This window comes from Atractosteus spatula (assembly GCF_055471065.1).
Source record: "Atractosteus spatula isolate fAtrSpa1 chromosome 10 unlocalized genomic scaffold, fAtrSpa1.hap1 SUPER_10_unloc_2, whole genome shotgun sequence".
NCBI lineage: Eukaryota > Metazoa > Chordata > Actinopteri > Semionotiformes > Lepisosteidae > Atractosteus > Atractosteus spatula.
In genome coordinates, this window is record NW_028296622.1 from 240,001 (window position 1) to 261,947 (window position 21,947).

The 21,947-nt window shown below is 43.6% G+C and overlaps 1 protein-coding gene and 2 non-coding genes across 3 annotated transcripts in view; 2 read left to right on the plus strand and 1 right to left on the minus strand.

Annotated features, from left to right (window-relative positions):
• Positions 1-21,947, plus strand: part of LOC148812526 (uncharacterized) — a 140,764-nt gene that overhangs the window by 24,672 nt on the left and 94,145 nt on the right. The window lies entirely within an intron of this gene.
• On the minus strand, positions 758-921 carry LOC148812529 (U1 spliceosomal RNA). The gene has a single exon (XR_016086341.1). It is a non-coding gene; the product is annotated as a U1 spliceosomal RNA (small nuclear RNA).
• LOC148812530 (U7 small nuclear RNA) lies at positions 9,091-9,148 on the plus strand. Its single transcript, XR_016086339.1, has one exon. It is a non-coding gene; the product is annotated as a U7 small nuclear RNA (small nuclear RNA).

Consider the following 21,947-nt stretch of genomic DNA (forward strand, 5'->3'; position numbering starts at 1 on the left):
AGCACTTGTTGAACTGGCATTGAGAGGACGTGTGCGCACGGAGCGAGCCTTCCCTGCGGCGGAGCGTGGAAACTTTCTCCCCGCGCTGCAGGAGTTGTGTGCGCTGCAGCGGTGCCGAGAGAACAGCACAGAAGGCAGCAGGCTCTGGAGAGCGGGTAAGAGACAAACCTTGTGGGTAGGCGAGCAGGCCCGTTTTTTGGAAATTGCTGAAAAGGCTCCGGTGTTTGTTCGGTGTGTGGCAGGCGCACGACGCGAGCTTGCGTAGTGATCTGCCGGTCTGGTGTTATGCAAATGAGGCCGAATTGCGTCCCGGGACATACTGCGAATGCGCATTGGCGACTGCAGATGTGTAGGAAACGGCACGCTTGTTTTCTCGTTTTGCCCACCCAAATTGAGCACGGATACAATAGAGGTACAGCCATTCACTGTTTGACATGTCTGCACTGGTACAGAACCTAGCAATCAGAAAACGGGTGAAACTGTCTTGGGAATTAGCATACAGTACCGAGGCCCCCATGACCAAATAAAGGCTAACCTCGATAATCAGCCTAAATAATGCAGACTACAGCAAGACGACTGACTTTGAAAAGGGAATTAATGTCTGGAAGGAGTAGTGGAACCAGCTTGAAATGCTTCCCTGGACCTCTAACTAAAAGAAACCGGGAACCAGCAGTGGCATCGACTCCTTTCGAACTGGGATCCTATCGCAGCTCGTGGTGTCGTAACTTTCCCTTATCCGATATTGGACCAAGCACATCAGGGGAGAGCGTGAACGCAGTCCCCCACTACCAGAAATTATGCAGTCGAGATTCCCACATTTGGGGAATTCGCAGGGGTCAGCACAGCCGGAGTGCAATGGCCGAGCCTCCCCCTGGGTGAACCGATTTTTTAAGAACTTTATTTTCTTTTCATAAAAAAATTCAGGACATCACAAATTAGAAAGGTTTACATTAATATACATACTTAAAACAGTATATATGATCACATCTCATTACATTTTGACATGGTACCAGTTACATAGCAACAATTTTCTTTTTTTCTGGTGCAAATCACATACTTTACTTAAACTTGATAATGTTTTTCACAGTTTCTTGAGATATTGACCTATGCTCTCTATTTCCCACAGATTTTCTGCTTCCTCCCTCCCTTCTCTCCACAGATCTCTGAAGTAATAGTTCTCTCCGGTGATGAACAGGGCCAGGCTACCTGCTGCCTTGACTGGGACCTCGATGCCTTTAAAGAGCCCCATGTTCCTCATTCTCCACAGGGCGTCTTTCCCACTGTTCACCACGGCCCAGATCCTGTCAAACACGTCAGGAGGAAGTTTGACAGGAGGGATGCCGTATATGACGAAAGCAGCGGTCAGGGTAAATTGGAGCGAGAGAGTTTGCAACCAATCTTCAAACTGTGCCCAGAAGGCCTTAGCAAAAAAGCAGGACCACAGGAGATGGGTCACAGTCTCCTCCTCGCCGCAGCCCACCCTAACCCAGCGAGGGCTGGGGGTGAGGCCCCTATGGTACAAGAAAGTTCGGACTGGTAAGCACTGGTGGGCGACACTCCAGGCTAAATCTCTGTGAATATTGCACAGAAACTTAGAGGATGTGTGTTTCCACACCTTCCTTGTTTGGGCTGATGTTAAAATGCCCACAGGGGTCTGCCTATTCTTCTGCGGTGCAACGAAATCTTCCAGTTTCTGGACGTTAGAGGATGTGTGTTTCCACACCTTCCTTGTTTGGGCTGATGTTAAAATGCCCACAGGGGTCTGCCTATTCTTCTGCGGTGCAACGAAATCTTCCAGTTTTTGGATGCTGACATCTCGGAGGGGAATATGGCCAATTGGGTGAGATCTTAGAAAACTTTTAACTGTCCCATAAATTGCAGGGCATGTGTCAGAGAGTGGGACATCCAGCTTGGGTCTGACACCCCACACTCTAAACACCTCGCTACCTACCCAGGGCCTGGCAAAAAAAGTCCAGGTACGCGCTTCAGGTGCTGGTGCAAAGCCTGCAAAGGCCAGGAAAATGCACAGCAGCTTCATGGCAATATCTGGGACAGACTTCCCCCCTGAGAGTAGCGGCCTGTACATTATTTCCCTTCTGAGTCTTTCCTGCTTCCCACCCCATAGAAAATGAAACATCCATCTCCTCAGCACCGCTGCAACACGGTGTGGGATTGGGAAGATAGAAGCCAGAAAATTCAAGACAGGCAAGAGCTGGGCTTTTATGACCAGCACCTTCCCTGTCATGGTGAGGTTTCGGTCCTTCCATTGCATCAGTTTTTTGTTTAAGATTGGCAATTTGATCTGCCAATTTACTGTTCCCATCTCTTCTCCAAAATACACCCCCAGGACCTTAATTCTCTTCTCTTGCAGCCTGAGATCATGTCCTTCTTTTGGCTCCCTCCAGTTCTGATAAAAAATCTCACTCTTAGATTTGTTAATTTTTGCAGAGGAAGCCAAAGAGAAACGATCACAGCACTGCAGAGCTCTGCTAATTGAGGCATTGTCAGAGAGGAGCAGGGTGACGTCATCCATGTATAGAGATGTCTTTACCTCTCCTCCCCCACTTCCAGGCACTGGTATCCCATTAATGGCCTGATCCTGGCGCAAGGCACAGGCTAAGGGCTACATAGCCAAAACGAATAACAAGGGGGATAATGGGCAGCCCTGCCTCACCCCTGAACAGACTTCAAAGGGGCGTGATCTATTGCCATTAACCATTACTCTGCTGTTGCTACCTGTGTACAGCAGGTTAATCCACTTTCTCATGATGGGGCCAAACTTCATGTGCTCAAGTATCGATGTTAAGTACTGCCGGTTTAGGCGGTCAAAGGCCTTTTCAAGGTCTACACCTAAAATGCACAGAGGGAGGGAGCGATCCTCCGAGTACAGACAGACATCCCTCAACAAGGCCAGGTTGTCGCTCATCAGGCGTCCTGCTATCCCACAAGTCTGTTCTTTCCCTACCAGTGAGGCCACTACATTTTGTAGGCGCAGGAAAAGGGCTTTGGACAGGATCTTAGTGTCCACGCCTAACAGGCTGAGGGGTCTCCAGTTCATTATGTCATTCTTTGCTCCTTTCTTAAACAAGAGAGAGATAGTGCCTTCTCTTAAGGAGTCAGGCAGCAATTCTGTCTTATAGCTTTCCTCGAATAGGAGCAGTAGCGGATCCTGAAGCAGATCCCAAAAGGTGCAATAAAATTCTTTAGGGAGCCCGTCAGCACCCGGAGTTTTCCCCTTCTGTAAGCTCTCCATAGCCTGTCTCAGCTCTTCTACTGTCAAATCCCTCTCTAGTACTTCCCTGTCTTCTTCACTCAAAACGTTTTCTAGCTTTGAGGTGAAAAAATGAATTTCTTCATCCTTTACCTCTGTACAGTCTTAAGTAGAAGGCCTCGATGCAGGAGAGGATAGCACTCGGCTCTGTTCTCTCTCTTCCCTCCTCATCAACTACACTTTCCATGACAGACTTGGAGCCTACCACTTTCCTGAAAAAGAAGCGAGTACACTTCTCATTTTCTTCCAAGAACTGCACTCAGCTTCTTAACAGCACTCCTCGACTACTTTCTTCCGCTATGCTCCGGATGTCCTTTTTTAAAAGGGTGATATCCTCGTGCACATTGAAGCCACTGTGCAGCATCATGTAGAGACGCTGCAGCTGCCTCTGTTTCCTGGCTAACACTCCTCTCCGTCTGGCAGCCTTCCTTCCCTCAGCCATGAAAGAAGCCCTTGTCCTCACCTTCACCTCCTCCCACCACTCTCCTACTGACCCATACAGACACTGCAAGGACAGCCACTGTGATAGTTTCTCCTTGTAGCGGGATACTACCCCGTCGTTCTCTAGCAGCTTTGTGTTGAGTTTCCAGAGGCCTGGGCCAAAGACAGTCCCGCCCTGGAGTTCCTCTCTACACCCTAAAGCTTGGTGATATGAGAAGAAGACAGGCTGAAGAGTGACCCCAACAACTTTCACTCTCGCTGAGACAAAGCAATAGTCAATTCTGGAGCTGCTATTCCTCCCTGACCATGTATATCCTGCTGTTGTGGGATATATACATCTATATGTGTCTGAGAGTTTAAAGTCTTGAACTAAGTTTTGCAGGGCCAGTGAGCTGGAATCCAATTTTATCGGAGAGCTAGACTGCCTGTCTGTGTGCTCTAAGATACAATTAAAATCCCCTCCCACTATCACGTCTGTGCTACATAACAATAGGGGAGAGAGTGCCTTGAGTAGCTCCACCCTTCCTCCCACGTCAGTAGGACAATACACATTGATTAGCCGCAGGTTAATGGTCCCCCATTCCACATCCACAGACAGCAACCTGCCATCTATGACCCTCTGAATACTTTTCAATTTGAAAGCCCATCCTTTGAAAAGAATGGCCACGCCAGAGGCTCTGTTGTTATTGTCCCCTGACCAAACAGAAGGCCCTTTATCCCACCTATCTTCAAAGCTTTTATACCTCTCTTGATAGGCTAAAGCACACTCCTGCAACATCAACACATCTCCCTCTCTCTGCTGGAGGTAATCAAAGACAGACTGACATTTAACTCTGTCATTGATACCTCTGGTGTTAAGAGAAATTATGTTTAGAGCCATATTACATAAGAAAGTGGAACCAGTCTTTACAAAACACATTTCTCTTCTGTCTCACCTGTTACCTTCTTCTTTTTCTTTTTCTTCTTACCAATTTCCTGCCAGCCATCCTCTGAATGAGCCTTCATCAGGGTGGCAGCAGTAAAAGCGTTCACGGAGTCCCTTTCAAGGAAGGGGTCAAGGAAAGTTCTAGAAGGCGATCGAAGATCCTGAAGAATGCTTGAGCTGGTATCGCCCTAGGTTGAGCCTAGGGGGTTAAGGCCAAGGAGCAGCTGAGCTGGGTGGGATCCGGCAGCAACGTTCTCTCTCTCTCCTCTATCCTCTCCCCTCCCCCTTTCTCTTGCTCCGCCTCCTTGGCCTCTTGGCTGGGAGTAGGTACTCGTGGCCTGCCCGCAGTGCTTGCTTTCTTCCTCGACACTCGGAAGCGCTATCCGCTCCCTCTCTCTCTCTCTCTGCCTTCTTGGCCTCTAGGCGGGGAGTAGGTACTCGTGACCTGCCCGCAGTTCTTACTTTCTTCCTTGCGACTCGGAAGGACTATCCGCTCCCTCTCTCTCTCTCCTCCTGCGCCTGCACCTAGCTGGGCTTTGCACACAAGGACAAAGGCCAGGGCTCCCTTGCTGCTCCTTTAGCAGCTAAACCCTCCTCTCCACAGGACCTTGCTCTCTCTCTTTCTTTCCTTTTTTCTTTTTTCTCCTTTCCAGATGGCAGACAAGAAGACACTGATCCGGTTCCACTGGACCAAGAAAACAGAGACGATGACAACTGCGAAATCCTTTTTCATTACCTTCCTGAAAGGGATCCTGCAGTTGGTGGCCGGAGATCTCTACTGCCTGCAAGACAACAAGGCAGAGAGATACATGGACGCCTACATGGCCACGGACGCCTCATATGAAAAGGCAACGAAAATGATCAGAGAAAAAGGTAAGCACCCCCTTCACCAATGCAAGGTAAGCAAACCTTCGTTTGCGCAGGTGGTGGAAGCCGGCCGGCAGAAACCGGTCTCAAGACAAAGGGAGAGAGGTGAGAACAAAGAACCCGCACCTCCCCCGCAGAGAACCGAAACTGCCGAGGCCACACCCCCAGCCGCACCAGTGCCACAAGATGGCTGCCAGGACGACAGACAAAATGGCTGACCAGAGAAAGGGCCCTAATAACTCCCAGCAAGAAGGGAAAGAGAAAGCGGGAGAAGAGATGCAGTGCGGATCCACCTTCGGAAGGACAAAAGAAAAGAGTGGTAAGGGAGAACCGTTTCCTCATCCTAGAGGAAACGGAACTTTCTTCCCCCGAGGCCCAGGAACAACCGGAGGAGGCAGCCCAGGAAATGGAAACCCTCCCCCCTGAGGCCCAAAGACGACAGGAAGTGACAGCCCAGGAAACAGAACCCCCCTCCCCCGAGTCCCACGGACAACAGGAGGAGGCAGCCCAGGAAGAGGTAACCCCCTCCCCCGAGGCCCAGGGACAACAGGAAGAGGCAGCCCAGGAAGTCGGAACCCCCTCCCCCGAGGCCCATGAACAACACGAAGAGGCAGCCCAGGAAGTGGAGCCCCCCTCCCCCAAGGCCCAGGAGCAACTAGAGGTCCCCGAAACTCCTGGAGAAAGGGAAGAAAAAAGCCTTCCCGAAACGGTGGTGGAGAGTACCCTCAAGGAAGACGAGGATTACTTTGAAGCCGCCCTGGAGCCGGGACTGATGGTAGGACTGGACCTGTCCAGCATGTTTACCTTTCAGTCCCCAGCGAGACCTGGAGGGAGCCCAGCATATTCCCCCCAGGACCCGAACAAGAGGAGTTACATCTAGGCTAAACAGTGCCCAGATGTAGACTCCCAAGTTTTCCACTGTAAGCACAAAGAGAGGAGGTTCAACTTTCACTTGTTTAATCATGATTGTGAAACTTACCTTTCTAACAACTAACGTGAGAGGGCTGATAGACCCGTTGAAAAGACGAGGAGTCTTTCATGATCTGGCCTCAAAGTCTTTCTCAGTTTGTTTCTTACAGGAGGTCCACCTGAAGGATGAAAGCGACAAGCTGACATTCACCAGGGAATGGACGAAGGGAGAATCATGCTGGAGCGTAGGAGGGGTCCACTCTTCCGGAGTGGGAATCCTCCTCGGAAACCCAGAGATGACGCTGGTTTCCTCCTTCTCGGTGGTGCAGGGCCGGATCCTGGTCGCAGACATCGACTGGAGGGGGCAGAAGTTGAGAGCAATTAACGTCTATGCTCCAACAGAACCCTCTATCCTGAAGGAAGTGTTTGCTGACCTGGCCAGCTGCTGCACCACCAACAGACAGGTGGTGCTTGGCGGGGACTTCAACGTTGACCGGGAGAAGGGGAGCGACGCTAGCTCGGCAGAGCTGGAGTCGCTACTCAAGAAGTTCTCCCTGGTAGACAGTTTCAGACGGTGCCGCCCTAACGACACCGGAACGACATGGAAAAACTCCCGGGGAGTGTGCAGCCGCCTAGACTACATCTTTCTGCACACAACCTGCTCCCTGGAGTTGGCGACGGTGTCCCCGGAGTGGTATTCCAACCACGAGCGCTTGACGGTGGTGGCTTACACCAACCTGCCAGCATTCAGTCGTGGGTACTGGAAGCTGAACCAGGAGATACTGGAGAAAGACGACTTCAAGGCACTGTTTCGTAAAGACTACGCGAGCTGGGTTGATCTGAGAGACGGTTACAGCTCCATGGTGGAATGGTGGGAGTCGGTGAAAGACAGGACCCGAACCCTGGCACAGACGTACTGCAGATGGAAGGCGGCCAGGGAGAGGAAGGAAGCTGCACGACTCCAGAGACAACTAGAGGAGGAGTACAGCTCGGCTAACGGGGGAGGAGCCTTCAATTCAGCCTGGGCACGGGACCTGAAGGAGAGGCTCCGCAAACTCAATCAGGTCCGAGGAGCCCAGAAAAAGAGGGTGATCCACGGCCTGAGACGGGGAGATGGAGAGGAAGTGCTGGACGAGAGCAACAAGGTAGAAGCGGCCACCGCTTTCTACACGGAGCTCTTTTCAGAAAAGCAGACGGAGGTGGAGGCAGGCGAAGGCACGAGTACCGGAGGAGGTGAGGGAGGACTTGGAGGGTCCGATCGCGGCCGAGGAGCTAAAGGCGGCACTCTTGTCCATGGAGAAAGGCAAGGTGCCAGAGCCCTTAGCAGAGACGGTGAGACGGGACCCTGGAGATACCGGGAGGCGCGGGGGAAACCCTGAAGATCTCCCAGTACGCCGACGACACGACGCTGTTCCTGAGGTCAGACAGGGGGTTGAGGAGGGCCCTGCAGGTCATGGAGCAAAACTCCAGAGCCTCGGGGTCGAAACTCAACCGCCGAAAGAGCAAACTGAAGTTCTTCGGGCCCTGGAAGCACAGGACGACGGCGCCGGAGGGTCTCGAGCTCTGCACAGAGCCCCTCAAAATACTGGGGGTTTCCTTCCAGAGCCAGGACAACGAGACCAACAACTAGACCAAGAGGATCGCCAAGGTGAACGCGAAGCTGGGTCTGTGGAAAACGCGGTCGCTGTCCTACACAGGGAAAGTGATGGTGTTGAAAGCAGACATCCTGCCGGCTTTGGTTTACCTGGCGGTGGTGTACCCGCTGCCGGCCAGACTCAGACGAGCGCTGCAAGGGATGATCTTCGGCTTCGTCTGGGGCGGCAAGTACGAGTACATCACGGATGTGTCAGCCGGTCGAGGAAGGGGGTCGAGATGTCCCACATTTCCCCATGAAACTCGACTGCATCTTCTACTGCAACCTCTGTCGGGCGCTGCGGGAGCCCATCGGACCTCAGGAGGAGGACGAAGCGCCTAGTCGCCAAATGGGGTTTCCCCACGGCGAGGGAGCGCTGGAAAGGACTTTGGGCCCTATACAGGGATTAAAGGAAAATAGCAAGTGCTAGGTTTGGAGGAACTCTGTTAAATGCTCAAATTCGCCCCCACTTGCAAAGATTGATAACGGACAATCAATCTCCGTTACGTCGTTGTTTTTTATTACATGGAGTGTTAATATGTGTGAGATGTTCCTTTTGAGATGTTTTTTTTTTGCGGAATAAAGTATATTTTGTAGAACAAAACAAATCTTATGACAAGGTTTTCAAGTTATCTGTTGAACTACATTCTAATAGGTGAGGTCACATTCCAGGTCATTTCTTTACGTTTTTTGTTTCTGGAGCAACTGTTAGATGAAATGTGCTAATATGTAACCTAACTCCAGTGTGAATAACTAGAAGAGGGGAGCAGCTCCATTCCAGACCAAGGGAGCTTTGAGATTGGCTGGGCCAGATCTCTCATTTGCATATCTGATTTGGAAATATAACACTAAACCCCTTCTTGCATGGATTTAACTTGCACCCAAGAGTCACCTACTGTGTATTGCTACTTATTTTTTTATGATAAGTGGTGATTACCAGTTGACAGGTTTTATTTGTTGAATTATAAATGGTTTTGTATTATCACCCTGAATGGCCTGTACTCGAGGTTTGGTAGGGTATGTGTTTTCATTTCATTTACCAAATGGAATTTTTGCTCTTTTAGTATTTGTCTAGAAGGCTTTCTGAAGTCAGGAAGTCCATTTATTTGGTGAAAAAAGATTCTGTATTAATATTAATATTTCTCATACAACATAAATAGGGTCTTCTATTAATAAAAAGATCTTGCACTTGGAAATCTTAATAAAGCTGTGTGCTTCCATACACTCGAGCAGTTTTGATTCCTAATATTCAACCTTAGGTGAGGGAACGTGTCTTTTTCGCCTTTTGGTTTCCAATTGATCAGCACAGTATAGAAAATAGATTCATAAAGCAACGTCAGCAGTGACAAATGTGCGAAAAGTGATCACTTGTTTTCGCCCGCTTTCAAACTGAAACCCTTTGGTGTGTTAAGAGAATGTGATAACCACTACCCTGCGCAAGGTGGGAATGGGTAACTTGCAGAGAGTGTTGAACTTCGAGAAAGGACTTCTCTCAGGAATATATTTCCACATTCTGAAGAGGAGATTTTCTCCATTTCTGTAGTCTGACTTCCTCTATTGCTAGAGAGCTGTAGAATGTGGAGTCACCTATCCAGCTCTGGGAACAGTGTGTAGATAACAGGTTTGTTACTGCCTGATGACCACAGTAAATTAATACAGCAGAATAAACACACTGTGAGTATTTGAAGGGAATTAACAATCTTTTACGTCTCGCCACGTTCAGTGCTGCTGTCATTTCTGCAATATTGTGATTATCACGTTCATCACACATGCACAAGATCCCCTGTTTGAAATCGGGCAGAAACAGGTGTCTTTTTATCCTCTCACATTTTGCACTTCTGCCAGTGTTTTATGGATTTTGTTTTGTCTTATTGCAAGAATTCGCATTTCCTGTGTCATTCATGATCAAGTCAAACACCCAGCAGATCATGTCACCTTTCAGATAGTCATTCTTCTGCTTCCTAAATTTCCTAGAGACAGGTCATTTCAGCAGAACTGACAAACTTGGCAAAGCAACCTGATAAGACCAGGTCCTAGAAGTCACTACTCAGTCAGTTACTGCTGCCGAAATGCAAGCCCTTCCTCGAGCCTGAAGAAGTTGATCCTACATTACTCATGAAGAAGATGTATCTACCAAACATCAGAGAGCTGAGCTGGATCACTTTCCTTCTGAATGACGTTGCAGTAACACTCTACCACTCCTCTTCGTGCACTCATGCTGGAACTTTGGGAGGCTACTGCAGACAGCAGAGGTTGGATCATACACAGAGGTTGAAATAGCTCAGCTGAGAAAGCCTTAGACTGATGCTCTAAAGGTTTCTGGTTCAATCTGGGGTTTTGGTGTTTTGTTTCGTTGCGCCATTTGTTCCTCTCTGCAGTGCCCTGTGTCCAAAGTCACACTTCCCTTCATCAGCCTGATTCCCAAACTAGAATCTTTGTGTCCTTGAGTCCCTCTTTTACCAACACTGATGAAGTACAGAAATAACTTAACATGTTTTGCACTCCTTATGGTGTTTTATGGTGGGACCTGTATTTCTCTATGAATTTCTTAGTGACAGCCCATTTGTTTTCAATATATTTCTGGTGAAGTTATTACATCGGTCTCCCCTGGTGGCTTGTTTTCATATCCCACTTCTGACAACGACTTTTCTTATGTCACTTTGATGGGAGTACAATTGGAAAAAAAAAAACTAAAATGTGTGTTGTTGTTTCCATATCAAACCCATCTTCCATTTTATACAGTATTCCACAGGAGTGAATCAATTCCTTGTTTAATTTTGCAAATGACCGTGCTGTCAAAAAAACTAAATTCCTATGTAACCAAGGAGTTGCTGAAAAGCAACTTCACTTTGATGTTTTGTGTTGTTATAACTAATTCATCTCCTTTTTAAAAAAATAGATTTCTGTAGAAGAAAGGTGTCTCACACTAAAGTTTAAATTGTAAACAGGTCATAGAAAAAGCTCCTTAGCTCCCTGTCAGGAATCAAACCCTACTCTCCTGTATGACAGGCAGGGATTCTCACCATGGTTAAATTGCAACCGTAATAATATTGACAACATTAATAAATGCATATATAATTGAAATTGAAAACATATCTAACACAGCATCTTTTCCGGTTATATACCACAATGCATTGCTGATATTTGTTGTTTGCCATTTAGGTTAAATACTGTCATGTTTTTCTCAGCAATCGTCTTTTGATGCGTAAGTATAAATAATGATAATACTATTTGAATACATACAGGTCTTAATATTATTTTGATTAAAAATAGTACGTTAATAAGAAATAAATGGCATATAAAATAGTGTGAAGGTGAAGATCACACAAAATCAACTACAAATGTGGGAATTTTACATTTTTAAGATTATAAATTGCATGTAGCACATTAGCAACACTACAGTAATGCTAATATAACAATAGTGTTAAAAACTCCTGACCTAATTCCTTACAAATGCTGATACAAAATGTGAATGATTTCAGAGTTTCGGGTATTGGGTCTCCTGATAGAGATCAGAGATGAACTGAGGCATGCGGGAAAGTGTACAGAACTGGTGAACTCACAATTCTACTTCAAGAGGCTGAGCACAATGGAAGAGTCCTGTACACACAAGTGAGTCCTTGACAACATGGACAATCAAAACCTACTGGTATGATATTATATTATCTCTGTGGTGTAGAAAATATTCACTACTAGTATTCTAGGTTACAGATAGGTCATTATTGTATTATATCAGCTTACATCTGATTAATAGGATCCATCTCTGGCATACATTCTTATTTTTAGTTTATAATGTATAATCTTGCTAATCTTTTAATGCCAAAATAAAGTGTTTTATAAAAAGCTTCATGTTCTAAAAAATTACTACAACTTTTGAACTTTGAAATATGGCCACTTTGTATTCTAGGACTAAGCAAATACTGCAGAAAAGTGGAGTTAAAATGTGAAAATGTGTAATGGGTATGTCTGATTAGTTGATTAGTGAAGATCCAGTAGTAAAAATAACTTCTAATATTATTTCTAATATAATATTATTTCCAGATAAACCAACTTTGGAGAGTAGGCAACAGTGATGTCAGAGAGAGTGTGTTCACAGTGTTGTCAAGGTATTGCTTATAGATTTTTTAAATGTTTTTACATTACATTTTTACTTTGATCAAGTTAAAATATAAACAAAATTTAGCTTAAAGATACCTTGTTAACCACTGAATTTGCAAGGTGTAAAACTGCTAAATTGTCTCTTAAAATATAAGGATTACAGTAGTACATTTGATACTAAATATTTGAGTAAATAAACAATGAGTGAAAACTCGCTTGAGAAATGTCTAAGCTCAGTCATAATTTGGTTTTCAGACTTAATACAAATGAACTGATGGTGGAATTCAACTTTGCTGGCACAAACCAGAAAGATCAAAGACAAAAGAGGTGCCTGGGAGACACAAATCTTTTTAGAGCAATTAAAGGTACTCTTATTCTATGTTGTACTTTCAAACTTTGGGTACTCTTTAATTAGGACAGACTTTATTGCTCAATTACTATGATGCAAGCTAAACTTAATACATTGATTAAGCTTTGAGCTTAGTAAACCTTAATGGTTCTTTTTTTAGATTATGTTCAAGAAGAGATTAATCATCATTTATCTGAGTACTAATATTATAACATTTTTCCTAGCTGTGGTGCTGAAACCCCACCCAACAGCAACAGAAAAATAAATAAAGGAGCACACAATGCGTTATTTGAAGAATGCATATGCAAGGCAGTGGGCCTGGAAGTCTGGACACTGAAAATGATAAGTTGCTGGTCCTAACTGTTAGGACAATTGGACAGGGCTTTGCAAATGGTGAACAGTAAAAATCGTCTTAACTTCACATTGTAATAAGATTTTCTTGGAGATATACAAGTTGTAAATTTTGAAACTTATATTTGAATCAAAATGTGGTTTTGAGTTAAATATTAGCATGTTCACGTAGTTAGTTTGTGTTTGTAAATATATTGCCATGTTACAAGAATTTGTAGCTGAAGTTTACTAGTTGTGTTTTTTTTATTTTTGATGATTAGCCATATGTTGATTACAATATTGTATATAATGTATAATTTGAACTCAATATTTTTCAGGAGTGAATGATTGTATATTTTCAGAATAAATTTGGAAACCAAATTATTGGCTTGATTTACTAATTTCGATGCCTATAAAACCTATCTTTGATGTATAATAGACCTTTAACCATATATGTATTATAGTCCTCTAAAGTTATCCGTATAATAGAACTCCAACAATTTATGTATAATGGACATATAATCATAGATGTATAATTGGTGTATAACAATATACGTATATTAGAATTTCATTCTAGACTAATTACGGACCACATTTATACGTCTAAGGTATGTGTTTAATAGACGTTTATTCTACATCTTTTGCCCACTGGGATTGACCTTCTTGAGACTTGGTGGGAATACAAATACTTTGCATGTATCGAATTATAGCACGTAACAACCGAGTACCTGAGTTGATATCACCGGGCAATTTCCAATAATGACCAACATCATTAACTTCAAGGAAAATAAGAATCACACATGGAGTTTTATCTTGGAATGGAGGGCGGGAGAATTCGTTTATACTCCCGTTGCATCTTGAGCTAAACTATTTTTAAAATTTTGCAGATTTGCTCAAGACACTTGTAAGAGAGTTTTCATGAAGACGTACGTCGGCTAGCTCTCCACTGTTAATTGACAGGACTTTTGAAGAAACTGTTCTTATACAACCAACATACAAATTACACATCTTAATGAACATGAAGGGAAATCTGTGTTGTGAATAATATAAAACTGTCACTACACATGATTGAGTCCTTGAGTCTGCCACCTAAGACCACTCGGCCATCCTGACAAGCAGTGGAGGCTGGGGTGTTGAATGTGCCCATTGTTTTGTCGAAGGATTATTAACTACTACTGACAGTTCTTTTCTTGTTATTACAGAGATTTCTACATGGCAAGACAATTGACGATTTAGATAAAGGAAAGTCTTGGTAAACAAAACAGGAACGGAGGGGATTCAAACGCGTGATCTTTTGTTTACAAGACCAACACCTTACCACATGGCCACCGCACCTCCCATGTCACTTGTTTTTCCCATCAAGGCTAACACGTTTTTAAAATAAATAAATTAAATCTTTGTGCACAAATTGCAATATAGGAGGAGTAAAACAAATATGATTATTATATGATTGTTCAAATTAATTCTACTGAAACTGATTAAATCACATGGAAGCAACAACAACAAAACCGTTATTCTTAACAAGGAGATACTGGGCAGCAGTGGGATTCCAACTCACGCCCCCGAAGAGACTGGAGCTTTAATCCAGCTCCTTATAGCGCTCGGCCGGGTTACCCTTGAGAGTAGTTTTTCAGCAGTTTTAGTCTGACTATGTGGTGTTATGATGTGTAGAAGTGACTGCACCTCCTTTTTCTAAGATGCTTCCTCTCACTTGGTGAAATATTCAATTCTTTTGCCCTCTGAATATAGTTCTTCTGTGGAGCAGGCTTCAGACTTTGCGTATAGCGTAGATACATGCAGATATTTTATTTTTACAGGAAGACGCATTCCGAAACATATCTCTCCAGTTTTAGAAACATTTTGAATAGCGTATTTTTTAAAAGGCACAAACCGTATTTTAATTGCAGACTGTAGATCTGTGCAAATCGTACTCGATTTGATTGTGATTCTGAAATACTTCTAGCAAAGATATTCAGGTTCCCATGAACCTTTGTTAAAAAAAAACTGCTTTGCGTCCAATCTCTGATGTCAATATAAACTCGGACGTGATGTTCTGTAGATGTGTAGTGTGCCTTTCCTCTTGTCGTATTCAAGAGTATTCACTGCGTGAGCTCCTCACTGCGTGTCTTGTACTCTACTGTGATTTCATTTAGATTATCTCCGTGGAGTGCAGTGACAAGATCGTCTTGAACATTTTCGGTTTGTGAAAGGAAACACTAAAGAAAATGCAAGTGATGAACATTTAAAATAACCACAGTACAGCTAGAAGAGTGAAAGATACAAGACGATTTATAATGACATTCACAATAGATTTAAGGAAAGCACAACCGCCCGAACAGGGACTTGAACGCTGGACCCTCAGATTAAAAGTCTGATGTTCTACCAAGCAGTTTCATCTGTGTTTTCAGCTACAGAAGCTCCCTGTTGAATTTATGTTGGTTCTTGTGTTACGAACCCAAGCGTGCAGCATTTGTGTCAGCAGTACTATACAGGTAAGTCGAATACACTTTCAGGGGCTGCATCTGTAGCACTTCATCTAAGAGGATTGTTAGAGCACAGTTACATTCACCCACCCAACTTATTCTTTGATCATCTAAGAGGATTTTTTTACTTTCGCACACGGTTACATTCGCCCACACAACATATAATCTCTGAATGTCCAATGGCTCAATACCCACTTTTTCCCCTGGGAACCACCAGTGTACAGTCCCATCCCATTCAAAAATATAACAGATATACTCAATTGATATATTCAATTAACAAGTATAAAAAGATATTATGAACAAATGAACTCTTGATTATACAGATCCAGGTTTACACAATTAATTTCATGCCTACTCGAAGTGCCTGAAGCCTTGCTCTGCTGTTTTAAATATACCTCCAAAGCATTTAGTTGTGTTAACTACCAAATTATTTGAACTAATTTAACGTTATATTCAGGAAATTCAGAGAAAGTCTTCAGACTTGTCGTGGCTGTTGAAGAAGCCACCTGTTGAATCTCACCAGGGATTTCTTGAGAGATCATTCAGCGAGCAAGTCCTCATTCTGCACTCCACACTGAGCTGAAAGCTGCACGAACTCCTCACTGCGTGTCCTGTACTGTTGCAAGTGCTCTTGTCTAGATGTGGAGCACAGCGACAAGAACACCTTGAATTTTTTCCATAAGTGAAGGAAAATTCAAAAGAGCATGAAAAGTATGGATTGTATAAAATATCCATTGGACAACTCGAGAAAAAACTGAAGGACTAAACAACGACTTTTGATGATTACAAGAGATTCAAGAAACACAACCGTCCGCACACGGGCTTGGATCCTGAACGCTTAAGTTAAAAGACAAAGACTTTCTTAATAATTTCTTATTATTACATACCCACACATACACTTACAAATATACAACTACACACTGACAGACACCACACACTCACAGACACACACCATACAAACACTTTCACAGACATGCATTCACAGAAACAAAGAAACGCTACAAATACTCACAGACACACTTATAGACACCACACACTCAGAGACCCCACATGCTTACACACTAACAAACACCACACACTTACAGACACACATGCACAGACACCACATACACAGGTATCTACAGATACACGATAACTAACTAACACAAATAACTCCTCATATTACAACAGTAACACTATCACTAAGACATACATATAACAATATCAATAACATTGACACAAACTACTTATAATAACAGTTAAGCTATCATTAAAACAAACACTACTACTACTGTTAATACTCTAACAGTAACACTATAATTATAATTAATATTAACATGAATATGAACATTAAAACTAAAACTATCAGTATCGCTATCATCATTAATACTCACATGAACACTAACATGAAAACTACCAGTTGTACTCTCTAATATTAACATGAATACACTAGTATTAGAATTAGTTGCTACCCATGACGTCACATCGCTCTTTGTGACGAAGGCGAGACACCTAGACGCGTACAGTGACGTGGCGCCTATCGCCGTGGTTACCATACTTATGATTTATAAACACTGGAAAAAATGCATTTAAACTGTTACTTACATACATTTATCAACTTGGAATATAATTTTCTAAGCTCTAGGATACAGTTACCTAAATAATAATATGAATAATCATTGTTTAATTTCAGATTGAACATTATTAACATTAAACGCACTATGGTAATTGATCGATACAGTCTTTATTGACTGTTTTCTAGATATTTAAAACAGGGTCAAGAACCGGAAAAGAATCAGTACTCACCAATCGGTGAAGTTAATCATTTATTCTACGGTTCTTCAGTTGAATTAATTGGTTGTCGATAGATAAGTGATCAATAACACCCCTCTGTGCGCTCAGCGCACCTCCTGCGGTCTCGCTCTCTGAGACCCGGCTGGTGTCTGTGACGTCACAGCGCTCTTTCTGACAGAGCAGAGCGCGTCTCCGCTGGAGGAGACTCCTGTCTGGGGCCTGGGGTGGCTTTTCTTACAGATATAACATCTCTAAATGAAAACACACCGGGCTGTGAAGAGAAGCGAATCATAACAGTTGGAGAAGGAGGAGAGCGACAAAACAAGGAATGAAATTCATTAAAAAGGAAAAAAATAGTTTACCTCGCAGATTAATGCGTTACAAAGCGTTCCCGTGTGGAGCAGCAGAGAACAAGCACGAGTCCCTGAAATGAGCGCTTTTAAGGGTTTTACACGAATCTTCAGAGTATAAGAGCCAGGAAGATCAGACTCCTGATTCTGGAGGTTAAAATGTGTATACTGGTTTTATTTCCACCCAGCTCTCACTTCTATAGGTGGTCTGATGATTTAAATTAATTGTATAACTGTTACAAGCCTTAATCTAATTGTAAATTTATAAGACTGTCTGTGAGACACTTCTGAGAGCAGCTGAATCCCAGGGCTGGTGTGGAATCACACACAGACAGGTCTTCTGTGTGATCTGAGTCCCACTGCTCAGAGCTACAGACTGGTCAACTGGTCACTATTGTAGACATGACCTTTAGACCATTGGCTACTGATAATCAATATACTGATCACAGTGTCACTGCTGGTGTTTATTACATAAATACTAAGATAATTCCACACTCACTTGTGTTATAAAATATTTATAAAACATGTTTGGAGGCTGACATACAGTAAAGACAGTAATACTGAAGGGATGGAGGTCCTGGAAAGGGTTAATAGAAACTTCTTGCTTCTGACCTGGAACAGAGCCCACAGCTGCCAGATGAGTGAGCCCTGAGCCCAGTTCACAGAGGAGAACCAGGAGAATATTGATTTTTTATTCTACCTCTGAGAATTTTTCTTCTTTGCCAAGTGGTGTTACATTCCCTTCAGATACTCTACACAGACTGCCAGAGAGAAGAGGAGAGAGGTGAACAGATAAGAGCAGACAGAGCGAGAGAGACATACAGTACATCTTGATTTACTTTGAAGCAAGTGTTCATTTCCTTTCTGGAACAAGCTATTTCTGAACTTCAAGAAATTCATACAACTTCCGAAAGATAAAATACAAATCTTGCTTATCCACTTTCTCCACTTAAAAGTGAAGAAAAACAATGGCAGTGCATCTCCGTCGGCTTGATTTAGCTTAATACAAGTATTCACTTCCTTTTCTGGAAATTACAGCCTGCGAAAGATGAAATAAAGTTCTTTATTAATCTTCGTCAGTGCAGAAGAAATACTGCCGGCTGGCAGGAAAATGCCAGTATTTTATTTTCTTTAACTACAAACATATGAATGGTGAAAATGTGTCCCTGTGCAGCTATTAAACAGAGAGCTGGTGGTTCAACCCTACTCAGGGTTGGAGATTTAAAACGGTATTTCGGTTTAGCGAAGGTGAAAGTTTACCCACCCAGACGTTTGTACTTTCCAGTTCTTCCAACCAAAATTGACAAAAAACTGTTTTTCACACTGTGTCGTACGTGTGCTGAAACAAAACAGACCACCCCCTGCGAGCACAGTGATGAAGATCGCGTCTTGACTGGTGTCTGGTGCACCCCGGAATTACAGATGGCCTTAGATCTGGGGTATAGAGCGTGTAAAATTTACTAAATTTGACATTTCGAAAAGGCCTCCCACGATCTTTTTTCCAACTACAACAAACTGCATCTGAAAGGGAAACAGGAAGCTTCGGGGTTTTCAGAGTGGTGTACAGATGTCGGGAAACAACAAAGATATATCAGCGAATATTATGAAAAAGAGGGTGTCTGGCTGGACCCCGGCAACATTAAAAAGAATCCGGCCAAAAGACAGCTTTCAAAAATTGCCTTGAACAGTTTGTGGGGCAAGTATGGGCAAAGAGACAATTTACCACAGACCACCATTGTGAGAAAGCCCGATGAATTATTCAGGTACTTATTTACACCATATCATGAGGTGTCAGCCTGTGAGTTTATCGATGAAAACACAGCCTGTGTTACGTGGAAACACACTAAACACCACTATACAGGCCATTCAAACACTAACATTTTCATCGCTAGCTTTAAAACTGCCTATGCCCGCTTGGAGTTATACAATCTGCTAAATGCTTTGCAAGGCTGCTGTCTGTACCACGACACAGATTCCGTTATCTTTGTGAGCCGGGAGGGTGAGTGGAATCCGGGGCTGGGTGACTACTTGGGTGAGCTGACCAGCGAAATCGCTGCTGGACAACACATCACCGAGTTTGTATCAACAGGACCCAAGTCGTACGGGTACAAACTGTCTGGAGGGAAAGCCTGTTTAAAGGTAAAAGGCATTACGCTCAATGTGAACATCTGTGAAAAAGTTAACATTGAGAGTCTGCGGGACTTGGTTTTTGACTATGGCGTTAACCCTTATGCAGAGTGCCGGAAATTTAAACACATTTCTATTCAACAGCCGATGATCGTGCGTGTTAAAAAGGATTGGCGCATTGAGACCTGGACCTTAAAGAAAACCCAGAAGGTGGTGTACGACAAGCGGGTGCTGCAAGAAAATTTGACATTGTTGCCCTACGGATATTAACACGATGGATGTCAGGTTAAAACACCCTTTTTCATGCATTTTGTCCGGACCCTCGAATTGCGGTAAAAGTTATTTTATAAAACAGCTCTTGGAGAACGGTGATACCGTTATGACTCGTAAACCCGAAAACATAGTCTGGTGTTACAGCTGCTGGCAACCTCTATACGCTGAGTTGCTTGTGAAATTTCCATACATTCAGTTTATAGAAGGACTACCGACGTCGTTTTCCGACGACCAGCTACTGCCGCAGGGTAGAGTAAATTTGATAATAGTTGATGATTTGATGGAGTCTGCGTGTGAAAATAATGAGATAGAAAAAGCTTTTACCAAATACGTACACCACCGAAACCTCAGCATCATGTATATCGTCCAAAATGTGTTTTGTCAAGGCTGGAAAAGTAGAACCATTGCGTTAGATACAAAGTACATGGTGCTGTTTAAAAACCCTAGAGATAAACTACAGATTACAACCCTGTCCCGGCAGATGTACCCCGGTAAAGCCACATTTTTTTTTGAAGCGTTCGATGACGCTACTAAAAAAACCTTTCGGTTACTTGTTGGTGGATTTAAATGCCGACACCCCAGATGACTATCGCTTGCGAAGAGGTCTTTTCCCCCCAGATGTACCCACGGCTTATGTATTTAAAAAATCTAAAAAACGGGGATCTCGCAACCACAGACTCAGTCGAAAAAACACGTTCAGGGCATTGTCATGTTGTTCGGAGAAACCTGACTCTTACATTTTCTGGTGAAAGCCAGCCCCAGTCAGCGGAAAGCTATTCTCTGCGGGGCTACAAATGATCTTGTACAGGCCATAGCTGAAATCGCCTTGAATACCTTGAAAGGGAACATACCGTTATCTGCTAAGCAGTTTGGGACCCTGAAGAGAAAGCGTAAGCTTATAAAGACTTTGAGTCAAAAGGGTCTTTCTCTTAAAAGAAAGAGACTCTTGGTGAACCAGTCTGGTGGTTTTATCGGGACCCTGTTGAGTATTGCAGTACCATTGATTACGGGGCTTGTACAACGTCAATAATGGAGCACGCTGAAAAATGTACCTGGAACCTTTAGAAACAGCTCGATCGACTCCGAGAGCAGTCTGGGCTTGAGGGCGATGTAAGAAAAAGAACAACCCGTCAGTTGGATGATGAAATGAGAGACATTCTTCAGAACTCACATCTGGCCGAATATGAAAAAGTGAAATTGTACAGTGAGGTGTTACAACCGTATTTGACATTAGTACGCCAGGGGACTTCCAAAAAGGGGACTTTAACTGTTGTACTACCGGAAAATGCACCCGCCGAGCTATCACGCAAGTTAGCACAACCGCCGTCATCGAGCGACGCTGACTTTGGGTATATTTTGGACAGCGTGTCTCAGCGGTTCCGGAGAAATGCCAAGATATTGTTAAAGACTATGGCCCGCAATGAACCATTAATAGCCTGGAATGAAAAGGGGGAATTTGTGTACAAGGGGGCACCCGTTGAGGGCTCTCACATGATTGGTCTTGTCAGGGCTGTCACGCAGCAGCAAGCAGTTGTGGTCGGTAAGAAGCCAAAAGGTTGGGATGTGTTCATGGAGGCTATGGCAGAAATCAACATGCCGGGCACCTTGCTAGCCAACGCTGGTAACCGAGAGCTACTTGAAAAACTCAAGGCTACCCAGTTGGGTTGTGCAGCATCGGTCAAAACTTTAAAACAACTGGTAGAGATGTCGACGGCCGACCCGGTCTCTAAGATAACCGCAGAAAGGAGATGATCATTAATACCTAGACCCACATGGTTGACTTTGTAACATTTTTTTCTGTGGGTATGTGTGTTTGTGATAAATGACTTGAAATGTATATTAAAAAGCGTGAGCAATGTAGTTAAAAATGTTTGTAATAAAATGGCTTGAATGTAACATGTATTATAAAAAGCTTGAGCGCTATAACAGCGAATGTATAATAAAAATATTGTGTTGATTTTAATTCATGTTTTGTGTTCTTTTTAAATAATAACCACACAGACGTCGAAATGGTTCGATTTCATTTTTATTTTAGACGGTCGATTAACATTTATGACATGTTTTAAATTGGCGTAAACAGCCGCATAATTGAACATTCCCAGTGGGCAGTGATTCGTC